The sequence below is a fragment of the Tupaia chinensis genome, unplaced genomic scaffold (assembly GCF_000334495.1).
Source record: "Tupaia chinensis unplaced genomic scaffold, TupChi_1.0 Scaffold000354_1, whole genome shotgun sequence".
In the NCBI taxonomy this organism is placed as follows: Eukaryota; Metazoa; Chordata; class Mammalia; order Scandentia; family Tupaiidae; genus Tupaia; species Tupaia belangeri.
In genome coordinates this window covers 6,717,171-6,735,713 of record NW_006159849.1, presented here as the reverse complement: position 1 = coordinate 6,735,713, position 18,543 = coordinate 6,717,171, and the positions used below count along the sequence as shown (strand labels likewise).

Sequence of the window (18,543 nt, the reverse complement as noted above, 5' to 3'; positions counted from 1 at the left end):
TATGAAGAGTTAAATCCATAAAAATAGGCAGGTTGCCTAAGGCTGAAAGAAGCAGGGACTGATGTCTAACCACTTAGTAGGGACGGAGGTTTGTTTTGTTTTGTTTGGCTTTATTTTTATTTTTAACTGTCTTGGAATTAGATAGAAGTGGTAGTTGCCTCTATTTTTCACTGTAACAACATAATTTTATATAAAGAATGAGAATTTCATCTCAATAAAAATAAATAAATAGAGATCTCTCTGCTAGGCAAACTCTAGGATAGACAACTCTTTTCTTTACAATGTAGTATTAAACCATCGTCTGGTTCAAATTCTAAAGAAGTGGCTTCCTAGGAGTCCAGCAGGTAGCATGGTGGTTAAGATGCTGGGCACATGGCCAATGATAGTTCGAGTCTCAGACCTGGTGGCTTTCTCTCTCTCTCTCTGTGGTAAAATTAAAAAATAATAATGATAAATTTAAAAAAAAAATTTTTTTAAAAGAAGTGGCTCCCAGCCAAGATACTATGAGTATTTTTGACTCTGGATTATCTTCTAGTACTCTACTTTTTGGATTTGACTAGAAGGCTTACAGAACAAATCATACACTTTTAAAATTCACTTTTGTTTTTGTAGCTGAAGTAATATATACTTGGCTTTAAAAATAGTATGCCAAAATTATAGTAAAGTAATACCTAGGGCAAAAACTTTGCCTCCCACTCTCCCCACGTTGGTTGCCTACTTGCATTCTCTGATAGCAGCGCTGGGTGAGGTAATGATATGAGAGTGCGTGCCAGCTGGTGCTGGCGGTTAATGAGCTGGATCTCATGTGGCTAACTGTACAATTTGGGTCCTGGACCCAGTGGCTTGAAAAATGCATCAAATGTGTACCCAAAATCCTGTGAGGAGAAGGGATTGTGACATGGCCATCCCAGGGGGTGGGGGGGATTTCTCACTTTTTCTCTCTCTCTTCCTCTCTCTGACTCTGTAGAACACTTACCCTACAGCAAATTAAAAAAGAGAAAGAAAGAAAGAAAGAAAGAAAGAAAGAAAGAAAGAAAAGAAAAGAAAAATAGAAAATGCCACCGTAACTCTGAAGTACATTTGAAATGTAAGGTGGTATTATTGGTATAAATAACAATAAGCATCAAAAAGACAGCATTAAGGGAAGTGCTGCCACTTTTCGGCATACACTTTACATACACCGTGGCAGTAGGAAGGAGCCAACAAAACGGGTGGTCTAGGATTTTACAATCAACCGACAGTAATTAAGCAACACACGTCAACTGCTGCAGTTTCGATGTGATAATAACCAGATAGGACAAACCCGAAGAATGTGTACACAGGAGATAAGCCTCCTTCTCCTGAAGCAAGTACACCCAGCTTGTCGCCTCAGGGAGTCTGGACTGCCCAAGGGGCCCTGTGTGGAGTAGGATTTGCCAGAGAAAGAATATGAAGTCCTGTGACCTGTGGCCAGGGTTGAAACATTAGTCGAGTGGGCAAGGAAAGACTGAGAAGTCAGGTGACGGCCAAGCCTAGTTCAAGCCCAGCACCCTCCTTTAGAATCTGGCCTCTACTTCTCCCCAGAAAGGAACACACTCCATGAATCCCCAGTGGTATGAGCTGAAGGCAAGGCGGGGAAAATGAGATGTCTGTTGGGATTTGCCACCTGTATACATGCAGTTTTCACAGGGCTGAATCGTGAAGGGACACTTTCTTGCTCTGAACCATGCGAGACAGATTCTGGGCCAGGAACTCATCTTTCCACTCCAGACCAAGGCTGGCTGCTGTCACTGCTGTGTGACTTGGAAGCAGTAAGCCAGGCCATAGCCCTGCTGCAAGGTCAGAAGACAATTGGACAAGAGGGACAGCTAGGCAGCAAGGGAGGCAGAGAGAGGACAACCAGGAGAGATGGCAGAGGTGAGCTCGGGGCCAGGACTGCCATTAAGGCCTCTGTGACTTCACCTCACTTCTCCTCAGCGTGGTTATCTGTAAAATGGGCTAGTAGTTCTGCCCTGCTTGTCTCAAAGTTCTCGTTAGAAGAAAGTGGGAGTAAATGAGAGAAATACAGACTGACAGAGTCAGAGCGAGAGCGAGAGAGAAAGAAAGAAAAGGGGAGGTGGGGGGAGAAAGTAATAAACAGAAAAATACATGAAAAGTTAAGCCTCCTATCAGCACTTCCTAAATTCTGCATTCCACATAACCAAGACTCCAGATGTTAAAATTAAATTAAAATCTGTTAAATTAAACAGAATTGAGAGCTTGGGAAAGGATCCCTTAAACAAAGATAATCTTTTTAGGCATGCTTTCATTCTTTTCATTCATTTATTCAAAAAATGTTTCATGAGCAGACTAGGTACATACAGTCATGCATTGCTTAACGACGGGGGTACCTTCTGAGAAGTGCACGGTTAGGCGATTTCATCACCAGATGAACATCATAGAGTATACTTACCCAGACCCACTGATACACCCTAGTAAATGTGGAGGCTACACGGCATAATTGTAGACCCTTGGCTTGTCATTACATACAAGGCCTGTCGTTAGCCGAAACCTCACAGCACAGCGCATGACTGTACAGACTCCCAAATCAGACAGATGTGGACCTTTCCTTCATGAGACTTGCCGTTTGGTGGGAGAGAAAGATACTAAGTAATCCACATCCTTTATTTGGAAACACTATCATCTGTAATAAGTATTGTGCAGGAAATAAAGAGAATACCGTGACAGAAAATTAGGGGGAGAGTTACTTAGACTGGGGGGACCAAGAAAGAAAGCCAGCATCCAATCACACCCTTTCTCTTTGCAACGAGCCCTGGCTAGAGGAAAGGGAACAATTGGAAATATGGATGCAGCTGGAAGCTTTGACTTACAGGATATTAAGCAAGGATCTGTCAAATTAAAATGGGATGTTTTATTAGATAAGAGGAATCAGAAAAAGGTGGGATGTTTACATTCAGAAACAGGGGAAGTACTTTCTACTGAATACATTTTAACAGGAGAGTGGGATACCAGGTAAAGTTGCTTTTTTGAAGGCACTGCACAAAATCTACTTGGCGAAGGCAGCTTACACATAAGATTTCTTTGTGGGAGCACAATGCATGGAAGGTGTACTTTCCAAAAGGTGAGGTTTGCCATGCCCCAGCTTGAATGCTAAGGTCCCTGTGGTTTCCAAGTTCGCCCCGTAACACTTTCCATCCTTTGCCAGTCACACAGAGCCTTCTAGACCTATAGCAACTGAGGCTATCAACCTCCTGCCCCACCAGCCGTTCTTGTTGCTATCACCTCCTCTTCCTCCAGGAAGAGAAACATGGCTCAGGGAAAGGTCCCTGCTCCCAGGAACCACTACCAAGCTCAGCTCTGATCCTCCTGAAACAGACTCCAAGAGTTCTCAACGTAGAGCCTTACGAGCCTTCTCTTTCCCTTTCACCCTAGAACACTGTGTTTTGTTTTGTCTTGTTTTGTTTTGAGAGGTTTTTGCTATAGGGTACATGCGCTCACTAGAAAGACAGACAGAGACAGAGAGACAGAAAGAGAGAAATCACCCCCCAGGGGGATGGCCACGCCACAATCCCTTCTCCTCCATTCTCCTCTCGGGATCTTGGGCGTGCACGCACACGCGCCCGGCGTGAGTTTAAGCCACCAGGTCAGGGACCTGAACCGCAGTTGGCTACATGGGAGTCCAGTGACATAGCCATTACCCTAACTGCTGGTCCCCACCCTAGAACATTGTTGACACTTCCATCTGAGATGCAGCTGAGAAGCCCAGAGCAACTCAGCAGTAAACTCACAGAGTATCAATCACAGGATTAACTCTGTCCATTCACTCCACCTTGGTCATATATGTCACCAAAAACAAACCTTAATGTGCAGGGCAGTAAAACAGGCAACAAAACCCATCTCTTTGAGTTTTGTAAGCTGGCACTTTGGTCAGGTCAACATGCAAAAGACAACTGTTGCAGCAGCATGGTATGCCTACAGGTCTTACCAAACCAATCAAAATGGTCCAGCCATTTATTTTTATGAATTTAAAATCTCATTGAAAATTGAGTAATTATAAAAGACATCTTGGCATTTGGACTATTTTAAAAATACAGAAGAGAGGACCTGATGGCTTCGGGCCCTGCCATCCACTAAGTCTTGAGTACTTTAAAGTCAATGACTATGTCTCATCTATTTAAAAAAAAAAAAAAAAAGAAAGAAAAGAATTCTTTTTGGCCTTAGGGCATGTGTGCTCACCAGAGAAAGAGACAAGAGACTGTGAGAGAGAAAGTGAGAAATCACCCCCCGGGAGGGATGGCCACACTGCAATTCCTTCCCCTCCATTCTCCTGGGAACATGTGCCCAGCATGGTTTTCAAGCCACCAGGTCCGACACTTGAACCACGACTGACCATGCAGGAGTCCAGTGACGTAACTGCACCACCATCTGCTGTCGCTCTCATCTACTTTTATATGCCCAGCACCTAGCACAGAATCTGGTACATACGAGGGCTCATGAAAAGTCCGATAACTGGTGAATGAATGTACAAATGAACATTCTGGCTCACATTTTAAGTAAGATTAATGTGAATACCATAAACAAATATATTGAAGAGAAACCTCCTGCCCATTACTGTTGGCGGCTCCATTCTACTCTCTACAGACCATTACTAGTATGTGCATTTGGACCTTGTAATTAAATACTGTACAGTTGTTTTGCATAAAAGATGTCACTAAGGCTATCCTTTCTATAGGCCTCGTGTTATCTCCCATTAAGAAAACACAAGGAAACAGAACGACCCATTATGTATTTGACACATTGAAGGGAATTGATATTTTGGGTCTCTCAAAAAAAATAATGCTTTAAAAAGAATTAAAAAATGCTTCACCTGTCTTATGGAAGGAACTTTGGGGATGAAGCAGAAAGAGGACAGGCTCACTAGCATGGGGGTGGGAGGCAGCAGGCACCAGGGAAGAAATATCATGTGATTGGGGGTTGAATGGGTCCACAGTCACATCTTGCCTCTGCGGGGCCTCAGCTTCCTCATCTGTAAAATGGAGATAATAAGGCCTACCCCAAAGAACATTGTGAGGAGGAGAACAAGTGCAGGTATGAAGGCTCCTAGTACAGTCTCTCTCACACAGTGGTTAGTTTTATTATCGTTATCTACACATAAAGCAAATTACTTACACTTACCTGAGTATTTAAAGATGATTTAAGGGTAGGTAGTCTGCAACTCTTAAAGAAGTTGGGATCCAAATCATAAGTGATTGGAACTTGGAATGTATTTTCCCATAGAAACAATGTTATAAATCATAGAACTTTAGAAGTACATCTAGTGACATAGTAAAGCTACCTACTCAGTGTAATATTTCCTACTATAGGCTCTCGGGTGTTTAAATTCCAAGTCCACCAGAAACCAATATAACCCATAATGTCACTGAAACCACACACAAGAAAGCCAGAAGTGGTAGAAAATAATTCATCGATATTTAGAAGTATTTCAGCATCATGGAGTCTACTAAATCTCAGCTAAGATTATCTTCCAACTCTGAAACTCACTATTGAGGAAAGGGGAGAAACATAAATGTTTTACTAGTAGGGTCCTAATAACCAACCTTGCCCTCCCCACACTCACAACCACCTCCCCAGACTTGCAGGTCTAATATGTGGTAAGAACTCTATTAGCTGCATGAACAGGCCCACAGAGGAGAAAGATAAAGGGGATGGGGCTGGAGTAGAGGTGAAGAAAGATGGCAAGGAGGGGAAAGAGGTAGAGAGTGCAGGGGGACAGGCACAGAAAGGAAAGCTTTGGTTACCAAGTTTCTCTCCTTTTGCCCAGTCAGTCCCATCTCACCTGACTGTGCAAAACTAAAACTCTTCATGGAGGTCATTTCAGACACTTGGAGCTACATGCCAAGGCCATTTTTTTTTTTTTGAGAGGTTTTTGTTATAGGGCGCGTGCGCTCGCCAGACAGACACAGAGAGACAGAGAGACAGAAAGCGAGAAATCACCCCCCAGGGGGGATGGCCACGTGGCAATCCCTTCTCTTCCATTCTCCTCTTGGGATTTTTGGCATGTACGCGCATGCGCCTGGCATGAGTTTAAGCCAACGGGTCCGGGACACAAACCGCGGTCGACTACATGGGAGTCCAGCGACATAGTCATTATGCCAACTGCTGGTCCCCCAAGGCCATTTTTTAAGGGTTGGCTATCACCCTCCACCTTGATCCTTGGCTCTGGGAGCCTCTCTCCACACAGTAAACAGCAAGAAGGCACGAAATGTTTGAGAATACTCCTTACTGCTTATTCGTTGGAGTGGCATAAACTGGCTATTTATACTTACAGGATGTTCAGGAGCCAAGGATGTTTAATTTAGAGAGTGCCTATAATGTCTCTAATATGGAAACTTTAGATGAAACTGTTGAAATGACCCAAAGGAGTCTGGTTTTGGATGAAAACTCTGAGCACTACTCTGATTACATAGGGTAACACTCATGATACGTATTAAGAAAACAAAAATAACTTCACAAAAAATATATATATATGATTCTACTTTTTATTTATTTTTTTGGCCATAGGATGTGTGCACTGGCCAGAGAGAAAGAGGAAAAGTGAGACATCACCCACCCCTACATTAAAAATTAAGAAAAATCTCAGATAACCAACTTAACTATACACCTCAAGGAACTACAGCAAACAAGTCTTAACGATCAAAGCCTAAAGTTAGTAGAAGGAGAAAAAAATAATAAAGATTACAACAGAAATAAATTAAATACAGAACAAACAAACTGAAGAAGAAATGAATGAAATGGGGTTGGGTTTTTGAAAAGATCAAATTAACAAGCATTTAGCTAGCCTAAATAAGAAAAAAGAGTGAACATTCAAATAACTATAAACAGAAAACGAACAACAACAACAAAAATCTAATTAAGACTTATGAGCTAAAAGAGTCCTTAGAAATGATCTTATCTAACATGTCCCCCACCTCCTCTGTTTAATAGGTAACACATCTTGGACCATAGTGACTTCTGGGCCCGAGTCTCAAAACTCATGAACAACTAACCTCACTGTGGCTCGAACTCAGTCCTTTATGACAGTTATGATCAGTGCCCCTTCCATGACATCACGTTGTCAGGGATGAAAGAACTTCATAAGGAAATACCCCACAAGGAAGCAGCAAGCCTTTCCGCGCACACCTTCTCTTCTCACTAAATAAATATTTGCCTAGAGTCATATCATAGTTTTATGACATTTAAACAACTCGGTTGCCAAAGGACTCTGGTGACTTCATCACAGCTACTGAACCGGAATCCTGGTTATAAAGTTTTTATTCCTGCATAGCACAGAAGCTGACTTCCAGAAAACCTTCATGATGAAAACGTATCAAAAGGGACTTTTGTTCTTATGCGAGGCCTCCCTATGACTACAGAGAAGAAAAGGATTATTTCAGACTTCGATTGCGTTAACTACCCATAGAACAGCCACTTAACTCCATTCCATTGTACCAAGCTGCACTAGAACTCCTTAACACTGAGTCAGCTCTTAACACGTATAGAAGAAATCTGTCAGACTAAAAACCCTTTCTGAAAGCATCCATAGTCTTGGGACTTTAAGTACTTCCTATTTATAAATATAAAGCCTTCTTAGGAACAACGTACATTTAAATTTGACAAAGAAATCAGTTACACGATCTTTCATTTCTTCAGGGGGACAATTCAAACATTCTATGCAAATCTACATACAGAGGAACCTTGGGTCATACAGACTTGGTTTCCTGTTCTGTTCCATCATCTTGCTAGTTGAGGTTGCCTTCTAGGCAAGGCGCAGGGAACTGGCCTTCAAGGACACAGTAGTGGAGAAGGACTGGTCACAGGTGATAAAGTCAAAGAGCTATTTTTCAGATAAGCAGAGAGACTCTAAACCTGGTCATAGCCAAAATGGGTAGCTTGTTTAATGCTGAGCTAACCAGAAACCTAACAGGTGGCCCCACAATACACTTGTGGCAGGTAGAGAACCTCAGGGGTTTGGGCAGTGTCTCATCCCCCTGGGTAAGCAGATATAAACCTGGACTGAGAACCTGAAGTCAGTTATACGTGTCATGTGAACATAGGGCAAAGCCTAGAGCATGCATAGGCGAAGCAGTAGGGAGTGCAGGAAATGAGACTCGAATGCTGACACCAGGGAGAAATCGCAGTAGGATACACCAGAGGAGCAATGTTGGTAAGAGCCTGCTAAAACGTACTGGAACCCAAGATACCTCAGGTTCAAAATACTCCTTTACCAAAATTATTTCAGTGTTGAAGGAGGCCCTAAGAAAGAGGCCGAAATTTATATGTTAAAATATAAATGCTACATTCTCAAGTATTTTAAAGTTTGAGGTTAAAAAAAAAAATGTGCTAAAGTGATCTCTTGTCTTTATTCTGTCAGTTAAAATAAAGGCACCCAAAATGGATCAGGAATCCTACCAACTCCTCAGTCAGAGATACCCAGCCCTGAGAAATTAATCTTGTACCCCTCAGAAAGTTTAAGCTCTGAGAAATTAATCTATGTAAATAAGTCAAAATATTTTTTAAAGATGTACAAACACCATGTGTGTATAAAATAAAAAAAAAAAGTTACAATATTTGAAAACTGACAGTAGGGGAAAATCAGACTAGGTAAGAGTACACTGAGGCACATAAAATATTTTCAACTTCCTTATAAATGATATCATGAAGGTACGAAGTGAGAAAGTAAAAATATAACGCTTAAAATTTTTAAATTAAATGTTTCCAATGGTTATAACTAAATCAAACTAGTGGTGCCGGGAAGAAAGACAGAGGGACAGTCAATGGTCGGGAGCTGATGGCAGCCAAGACAATCCAGGGTAGGCTGAGGGAGAAAGGAGAGGCTGAAGCCCACCCAGCATTCCTTGAGAATAGGCAAACAGAGCCTCTCCATCTGGTGATGGCTCATCCAGAAATTTCGAGAGGTGGGTCTGTGTCCTAAACAAGAAACAATGTTGGTTTTTCTTGAGATCAAATGGGGCTCATGTGCAGAGTTTACTAAACCTTGGCTGGAAGGATTAAAAATAATGGCTTAATATGACCTTGATGGCAAGTAATTTAAGGCAAATTGCAGATGAACAGAAAAGGGGCCTGAAAGAGTCTGTTTAATATAGAAATATCTGGAAAGGTATATTTAGTCTAGAAATTTGGCCAAACTCACCAAGAAACATGAGAATGAACTTGTACTGCCTGATAGGACATCAAAGTAGGAATGGAACAAAGCGATTAACTTCACCCCACGCCTGTCGTCTTCAGCCTCAGATAAGAGCACTGAGACTCGGACAGCCAGTTCACAACAGTGCCAGGTTAGCACCCAGATCTTTTTCCCTCCCAGCCCAATACATTTTTATATTATATCAATATTATACTCATGATATATGGAGGAGGGCACTATTCTTCCTTCAGAGTAAGTTTAAATGACTATTTTTCACCATAAAATACTACTGTTTTTATTTTTAATTAAGAACATTCATGAAAGCTAATAAAAGAAAGAAAAAAGAAGGAAAGAGGAAGGCGATGAGGAAGAAGAGGAAGGAGGAGGAGGAAGGAAGGGAGGGGGAGGAAGAGGAAGAAGAAAAGATCATTTTTAGCATTTTCAATACTAAGTACAACCCCATTTTCAAAAATTCTTGTTATTTCTGTTAAATTTCTAGTTGTTTTTGGCCTATTTTCATAGTGAGTGCATATGTACAGTCATCCCTGGGTATCCACAGGGCATTGGTATAGAATCTGTGAGTGTTCAAGTCCCTGACAGCTGGCTCTCCTTGTCTGCAAGTTCTGTGTTCCAGATGTGGAGGAAATTTGATCTGTAGCTGGTTGAATTTATGAATATAGAGCCCATGAACATGAAAACTGACTATAATTCATATTATGGATATTTATTCTACAGTTTAGGTGGCCCACTGAACGTTGTGTCATCAGCCATGTAGCAAGCATGAAGGTTTAAGATTTCGATCCAGGTCCTAAGGATCTTTCTTAAACTGGGACCAAGGAGAAACCTGACTATCTGCCACTGAAAGTTCTTTCCTCCGCTACTGGCACCCTGCTGTTACCTGTGCTATGAACAGACTAGAGTCAGCTGTGCATTTATTTCATTACGGTGTCACCCTCCACTGTGTCTCTATTATGTGCCCAAGGAGACCTGTGAAAGATTTTTTGCCAAATGTTTCTATGCTTACGTCGTTCTCTTCCAATCCAGAAACCCTGTGGGGTGAAGTTAATCACTCTGTTCCATTCCTACTTTGATGTCCTATCAGGCATTACAAAACAACAAAAGGCGATGAAATTGGTCACTACGCATTAGGAAAGTTCTGCTGGCTTCTAGGGATCAAGGCACTCCCTTCTATGGGCTCATAAATTATATAATGATAATTCGGCATTTTTGCAAGGAGGCATTTTGTACATTGATAATTTTAAGAATTTAACTTTTTCAAAAACTGCACAGCATATCTGCATATCTCTGGTTTTCTAAAACCCCTGCCAGTCTCCAAGATTTACTCCATGATGACAGCTGTATCTGAGAGATGACAGCTGCTAATTCCCTCTACACCCTCGGATATGCTCTCGTATACTCCAGAGATGTGAACTCATCCAAATTACCTGGATGCTCTTTCACTGTCTTCTGAATCCCTCTTACGCCCTTTTCATTTGGAAGGTAATTGTCTATAATGGAGACGTGAAAGCAACCTAGTTCTCTACACACCATCCATTAATGCCAGCCTCATCTCCTTGCTTAAGCAAGGATCTCAGTCTCCATCATTCTAGCTCTGGAAACAACAGACCAGCAGAATAAAAATACCATTCTCAAAATACAAATGACTTAAACATGCATCTCAAAAAAAGGTTCAATCTAGCCAGAAAGAAATTAAATTAAAACAAAAATGAAATGCCATTTTCTAATGAACTGAGGAAGCACATCTCTAAGTGACAAAAAGCAATGATGGTAGGGAAATGGACAGCAAGTATTTACTGACTAGGAAACTATGTGTTTGGAAAACAAATACATACAATCTTCATGGGCCTGGTGCCAGGAACCCCATGTGGATATTTATATTAAGAAAGACATTCTAGGGGCTAGCAGGTGGCATAGTGGTTCACGTGCTGAACTCTCACTTGGCCAAGTGCAGTTCAAATCCCAGACCTGGTGACTTGAAACTCATGTTGGGCACGTATGCATGCATGCATGCCTCATATTCTGAGAGAAGAATGGAGGAGAAGGGATTTTTGGTATGGCTACCCCTCTTGTGGGGAGAGACCTCTGGCTTTCTGTCTCTCTGTCTCTCTGGCAAGTGCACATGCCCTAGAACAAAATCACTAAAAAAAAAAAATAGAGAGACATATTTTGAAAGAAAAGGTCAAAGTATACAAATATAGGAAGTATAAGAATATCATAATAGCCCCAAAACTGGACACAATGTAAATATCCAATCATGGGAAAGGTTAAATGAATTGCAAAACACCAACTGATGCAGTTCAAATAATGTCGCCCCATTCCCAAAGATGTCCATATCCTAATTCCCAGAACCCATGGAGATTACTTCCTTACATGGCTAAAGAAGCTTTACAGATGTGATTAAATTAAGGATCTTGGGATGGGGAGATGATCTTGGATTATCCGCAGAGGCCATGTAATCACACGGGCCTGTATAGAAGGGAGATAGGAGGGTCAGGGTCAGAGAAGACGGAAGCAGAGGTGGGGGGCAGTACTTGAAGATGCTGTTGAGGTGGGGTGGGGGGCATATTTGAAGATGCTATTGAGGTGGTGTGTGTGTGGGGGTGGTATTTGAAGATGCCTGTAAAGATAAAGGGGCCATGAGTCAAGGAATGAGAGTGGCCTCTAGAAGCTGGAAAAGGCAAGGAAATGGATTCTCCCTAGAGCTTCCGGAAGAAATGCAATTCTTTAGAATATAAAGAATCTGTGTTCTGTTAAGCTACTAAATTTGTGGGGGCTTTTTGTTTTTGCTTTTTTCTTTTTTTTTTTAACGTAGCTGTTATGCAGCCACTAAACAGAAATGTGAGGGCTACAAAGCAATAAAAGAAATTTGCAGAGAACAAAAGTACACGTACACATTACTAATATGCAAACTTTATACACAGATCAATAGATTAAGATAAAACATACAAATAGATGAAAAGATCTCTTAACTAGTCTCTCTGTTTCTGTCCTTTAGCCCCTAGCACCCACTGTGGCCAAAATGGTCCTTTTCCAATGTGAAATTGAATTACCTTATTTCTCACTTCAAAGTTCTCCAGCAGCCCTTGTCCTGTCTCCTCAAAGGAAAAGCCTAAGATCAGACAAGGACTGGGACCAGCAGTTAGCGTAATGGCTATGTCGCTGGACTTCCATGTAGTCGACTGTGATTCGAGTCCCGGACCTGGTGGCTTAAACTCATGCCTGGTGCGTGTGCGTGCGTGCCCAAGATTCTGAGGAGAATGGAGGAGATGGGACTGCGGCGTGGCCTTCCCCCGTGGGGGTTGATTTCTCGCTTTCTGTCTCTCTGTCTCTCTCTGGTGAATGCACGTGCCCTATAGCAAAAACCTCTCAAAAAATAAAAATAAATAAAAATTAAAAAAGATCAGACAAGGACCTTCAGAGCCTAAGCCCACAGCAGTGCACAGCTCCAGGACAGCCTCTGCTCACAAGTGCTTTTTAAGAATGGCATCCTGGAAGTGTATAGCATACCTCCTCCCCAGGCAGGTGGGTTTGCCCTCACTCACCCCCACCTCTCTGCCTTGCTGACCTCTCTCCAGCCTCCATTGACTGACTTGCTATTTCTGGAATGTACCGCACACTCCGGTTTCAGGTCTTTTTGCACTTGCTGTTCCCTCTGCCTGAAATACTCTGTCTAGAAGCATGTGGATGGCTTATTCCCTTGTTTCTTTCATGTCTCTGCTCAAATGTCACCTTATCAACTGGGTATTCCTGAACCACCTTATATAAATAACGATGCCATTATCCCACTCCAGGACTCCCCATACCTCTTATCCTGCTTCCTTTTCTCTGTGGCATACACATCATTGCCATCTGTCATACTTAACAGTTATTTCTTTGTCACCCATCTTCCTGAATTAGAATATAAACTCACTGAGAACACAGACTTTGGCAACTTTGTTCATTGACACATTACCAAAGCCTAAGCGACTTCCCACAATGAGCATTAAATAGAAAATTAATGAAGATGAGCAATGACTTTGAAGAAATGAAAAGAGCATTTATGTGACTATACCTGGTATAATGGGGGCTTCAAAAGTTCATGGAAAAATGGAATTAAAGTTTGAGTTTACTTTGGTGCAGAAAGTTTTTGAAAACCATGCATAGTTTTTTATAATACACATTTTCCACGAACTTCTTAATGCTTCCCCCTTTTATTGATAAACTGTATCACTTCATTTAGTGAAGTCATGGAGTTATTTCAACAAACCAGCAGCTAAATAACTCTTGGTGATGCTATGTTCTGGAACTCTCAGTCTGATCACAAGACCTTTCTTCATTTTCTATGCATGCCTTTTTAAAATGCAAATTAATCATAACATATCCTCTGAAGCCACATGGATTCCTTTAGATTCTGCCTCACTGACTTGCTCAGGAAATTTCATTTATGTAACCAGAATTTAATTTTTCAGAAACTCTGATCCCTTTTGGGTCACACAGACCTTAAAAGCTGTGAGATCTGATTTATTTCCATTGAGTGTTTTAAAATCTGTTCTCCTAAAGCCCTCTTAATATGTCTTATGACCAGTTTTTTCTTCATAGTTTCAAATTCCAAAAAGCTCTGAGGCAAGAAATACCCCAAAAGGAACTAAGAACAGTACAAGAAAGAAAGAAGGTATTAAAAACAAACCAACAAATCCTAGAATGGTGAAGGTCTGTCCAGGGATAAGGAGTCAACTGAACAAGTACCCAAAGCTGGAAGAATGTGAACAAGAAAATAGAGTACTATTGAATTAAAACCCAAAGCATTATACAATGAGCCCATAGTGATTGAATAAGTATATAAGTGAAGGAAGAATAGACAAATTGCTCTTGTAGAAGAATTCTATGTAGTCTTTATGAATACTCTCCCCAAAAGGTAGAGCAACACAACTCTCTAGTACTTAGGAGTAGGCTATCCATAGTGACTTCCTTCCAAAGACTGCAGGAAATAAAAGGAGTAACCATACAAGTGGGGAAATCTAACAAACATCCCTTCAGTGAGGTCATCAAGATCAACCCCAAAAGATGTAAGTTAAACTTAGAGTATTACATTTGATATGATGTCAGGAAGATGGCATCTTACCTCCCCCAGTCCAATCCCAAGTGAGAGACCTTGCACAAAACACCTAATACGAATTCTCCAAACTGTACGATAATCAAAACCAAGGAATATCTCAGAAATTGTCACAACCAACAAGACCCTAAGTAGACATGACAACTAAATGTCATGTAGTAACCCAGCAGGATCTTGGAAGAAAAAAGGACATTAAGCAAAAGTAGTAAATCTGACTAAAATATAAATTTTAGTTAATAACGATGTATCAGTATCAGTTCATAAAGTAGGATGAGTGTACCATACAAAGTAAAGATAGAGGAAACTGGGTTTGAAGTATACAAATTTCCGCCGCACTACATCTGCAAAACTTCTATAAATCTAAAAACGTCCTAAAATAAAAAGTTTTGTTAAAAAAAAAAAAAATTCTGGGCCAGCTGGTGGCATGGCAGTTAACAAGACGAAATCTGACATGGCCTACTCTATGGTTTGAATCTAGATCCAGGGGCTTGAAAAACATGCCAGGCATGTGTGTACATGCCCAAAAATCCCAAAAGGAAGGAGATGGAGGAAAAGGCATTGTAATGGCACCATTCCCCGTGGTGGCGGGGGGGGGGGGTTGCTTTCTCATTTTCTCTCTCCCCTCTGACTCTCTCAGTAAGTGGACATACCCTCTAGCAAATTTAAAATAAAACAGAACAATTCCAACAGATCATGACCATTGTCTTCAAAGACTCCTATCATCTTCTGCCTCATAAAGTAATTCTTCCTTAATATCTGTTATTAAATCTAATACAGCAACTTCTTTGGTTGTATTCTGAGAAGTGACAAAAATAGGATGGATGGTATTAGATCTTTCTTCTTTCTTTTTCCTTTTTTTTCCCCAATTATCCAGTCAGCAGAAGCTGAGATGGTCACCTCCTATTGCCTTTTCCAGTTCTGCAGTTTATACCAACAAGGTTTCAGCCTTAGCTGCCATCTGTCTGGTTGGCAGAAGGTTCCCACAACAATCAAACTGATGCAATGCTTTCTCCCCCTTTTAACCTCACCAAATGTTCTACAGAATGTTTCTTCCATTAGATCGAGGACTTACAGTCACATTCTTCCTTCTTTATCATCCTGTTTCTCCTCTTCTCTTCCAGAGATTGGAGGGATAGCTTCATCCCTGTGAATCTCAGAACCATTTGAACAGGAAGTCATGGTGTCAGTCACCACACTAAATAATTTTTTAAAAGAAAGTAGAGAGGAGGAAAGATCTTCTATATCCAGTCCATTTATACTTTCTAGATTCATCTACCTGCTACCATCAGTCCTCAATGGCCAAGTACTTACCAACCAGTAGAGATATGTTGATACATCCTTGAGCCTCTGTTTATATCCTTCCCTCTCATCTAGGACATCTTTAGCTTCATTAATTGTTTGCCTCCCACACAGTGGTGACTTTTCCCTTCTCTGTACTATAATAAACCTCATCTCCCTCACTCACACCACCAGTCATGTCTCACGAGCAGATGTCCCCTCCTATGCCATGAAGTTCTTAATGGGCTGAGCGTCATCTGCTATTCTGTAAACACTTTGTACCTTAATCAATCAAGTTCTCTAGTAAACATTAGCAAATATTTAAATGCTTGCTACTAAGTGTTTATCTTACATCCCAATGAGATAGAAACATATGACTCCCATTTTATTGCTGAAAATGCTGAGGAATTGAGTAGTTAAGGGACTTCCCTAGAGTCCCATGGGAAATTGCAGGGCTGGAATTTAAACCCAAATCCAAGCTCTTAATCACCACAATACATTCCACTGCCTTCTATTAATAATAAAAACAGGCTGAGTATTCCTTATTCAAAATTCTTGGAACCAAAAAGCCTTCTGATTTTTTCAAATTTTGGAATATTTGCATATACATATTGCAATGTCTTGGGAGGACCCAAGTCTAAATACGTAATTCATTTCTGTTTCATGCACACATTGCGTATGTAGCCTAAAGGTAATTAAGGTAATTTTATATTTTTTTGTATGCTATGTTTTGATAGTGACCTATCACATGAGGTCAGGTGTAGAATTTTCTGCTTAGAGTGCAATATTGCTATTCAAAAGTTTTGGATTTTAGAACATTTCAGATTTTGTTTTTTTAGATAAAGACTGTGCAACCTTTACTTATTAATTAAATGATCCCTTACAGAGTCTACACACTTCAATAAGTAGTGATTTTCAGAGAAGACCCGTCTGTGTACCCTAAACTAACTGAGAAAATTTTGATTCAATTGTTCTTCCCCAAACCTAAAATCATACAGGGTTTACATACAACATAAACAACAGGACTCAAAAGAGACAGAACTTCAAAAATTTTTCAAGGAAGCACTGCACTTAGCTATCATATTTTTCACATCCATTCACACAGTTGGAAAGACCGGCTCACACAAAGTGAACAAACAGGGGAAAATGAAAAATGCAAGGCTGTATAATTTGGACTGCAATGCCAGGCTGGCTCACATGCTTTGTGTACCTGAGCAAGGACCCGCCAAAATACTGGGCCTCCCAGCACCCGGTACCATACTGCACACACACATAAAAGTCACAAGGTTCTCTTTAGCAATCTGCTTCTCATTTCCCACTGGAAAATTTGTGGTTGGATGGTCTAGTTCTTAGTTGATTTCTAAAAATAAGTTACTACCAATCCAATTACACAAGTATATGAATATTTACAATCATCTCGTAGCTCTCATCTAAATTAAACAAACTTCTCTTTTATTATGAGGAAGTTGCCCAACTTCTTGGCAAGTACAAAGCATCAAAATTTGTACAAGGCTCTGTCTTTTTCAGCACCATCTGATCATGAGCTTTTAAAGAATGTCTACCTACTGCCAGTAATCAATTATAACGCCCACTCTATTTAACCAGGAGTTACCCAGCTTTACCTAAGGGGCAGGCAGAACTTTCTACTCCACTGTGTTCTTGCCATCTCTCTCAGAGCAGTAGCAACTTAACTCAGACCTTTTCCAGAGAGAGACTTGCCCAGGAAAAACCTTGACCTTACATCTGTCAGATATACCTATTTTGTTTTTATTTTTTGGCTTCCACTATCTTCTGTTTACTAGACCCAGGTATCTGGTTTAGCTATCAGAGCAGACTCTTCTCTGATCTCCTTTTCACAAACTTTAGGTGGCCATAGGTCTGAGTTTCTAAAGGGATATGGATGAAGACTCTAAAACATACGGTAGCTGATTTCTAACGTCAGTAAAGCATACGTGAGAAATGGTAAGAGAGGCCAGTTGGTGTTATGGTGGTTAGGGCAGCTGGATCCCACATGGCCAACTGTGTGGTTCATGTCTCCACTTGGTGGGTTGAAATACATGTCAGGCACATGTGTATGTGTGACTAGAATCCCCAAAGGAGGGTGAAACGAAGACAGTATTGTGGTCTGACCATCCCTGTGGGGATCCTCTCTTCCCACTCCCCTACTCATCCAGTGCATGTGTCCCCTGGCAAACTGGAAAACAATGAAAAAAAAAATGGCAATGGGATGAGTTTCCTTCGAATCTCGAAATATGCCTAATACATGGTTTCCAATACTCTTAAACAGCACTATTAAACAAAAACAACTGATCCATATACTTCAGTCAGCCAGACTAGGGAGTAAAGGGAATTCCTTTTGGCAAAGTTTTATTTATTGAAAATAAACAAGAGACCCCTTCCTCCCTCAAGAATCCACCGGGGAAGATATGACAGACATGCCCAAATAACCGAAAATACACACCAAAGGCGCTAAGTCCCTTCAGAGAGCATAGATAAAATACTTATCTCCTCCACCTCATCAGTAATTTCAGTGTCATCAGAAGGGCTTTTGGAAGCTGCTCACAGCAGGTATGCCTTGGGACTAGCTCGCAGGGGCACGACCAATGGTGCATGATGGAGGCACAGGAATCCCTAAAGACCAGCTGCAAGGAGCTGAAAGTCATTGCTTCCTATGCCTCCTCCCACCTGCATTATTAAAAAAAAAAAAAAAAAGGCTGCTATTTGCTTATTATAAAATACTGAAATATAGTGAAAAAGAGACAATTTTTCAAAGCAAAGAATAATTTAATATTTTATCACTTTTTAAAGTGTGACTCTTGGTCAGAATAACTACACAGCATGTGTTTCCTCTGCACCAGTTTGTCTGTTAATCTGTATAGAAAAACCATCCTGGGCTCTAACCCCAAATACTTAATTTGGAACTGTAAGGCTGGCTTTTCCCCTAATTCCTGCAATATTCAGCACTTTTACCACCTTTCTTTTAATTGCA

General features: G+C 40.9%; 1 protein-coding gene across 1 annotated transcript in view; it reads right to left on the bottom strand.

The window, feature by feature from the left end:
* Positions 1-18,543, bottom strand: part of PIP5K1B (phosphatidylinositol-4-phosphate 5-kinase type 1 beta) — a 360,249-nt gene that overhangs the window by 316,241 nt on the left and 25,465 nt on the right. The window lies entirely within an intron of this gene.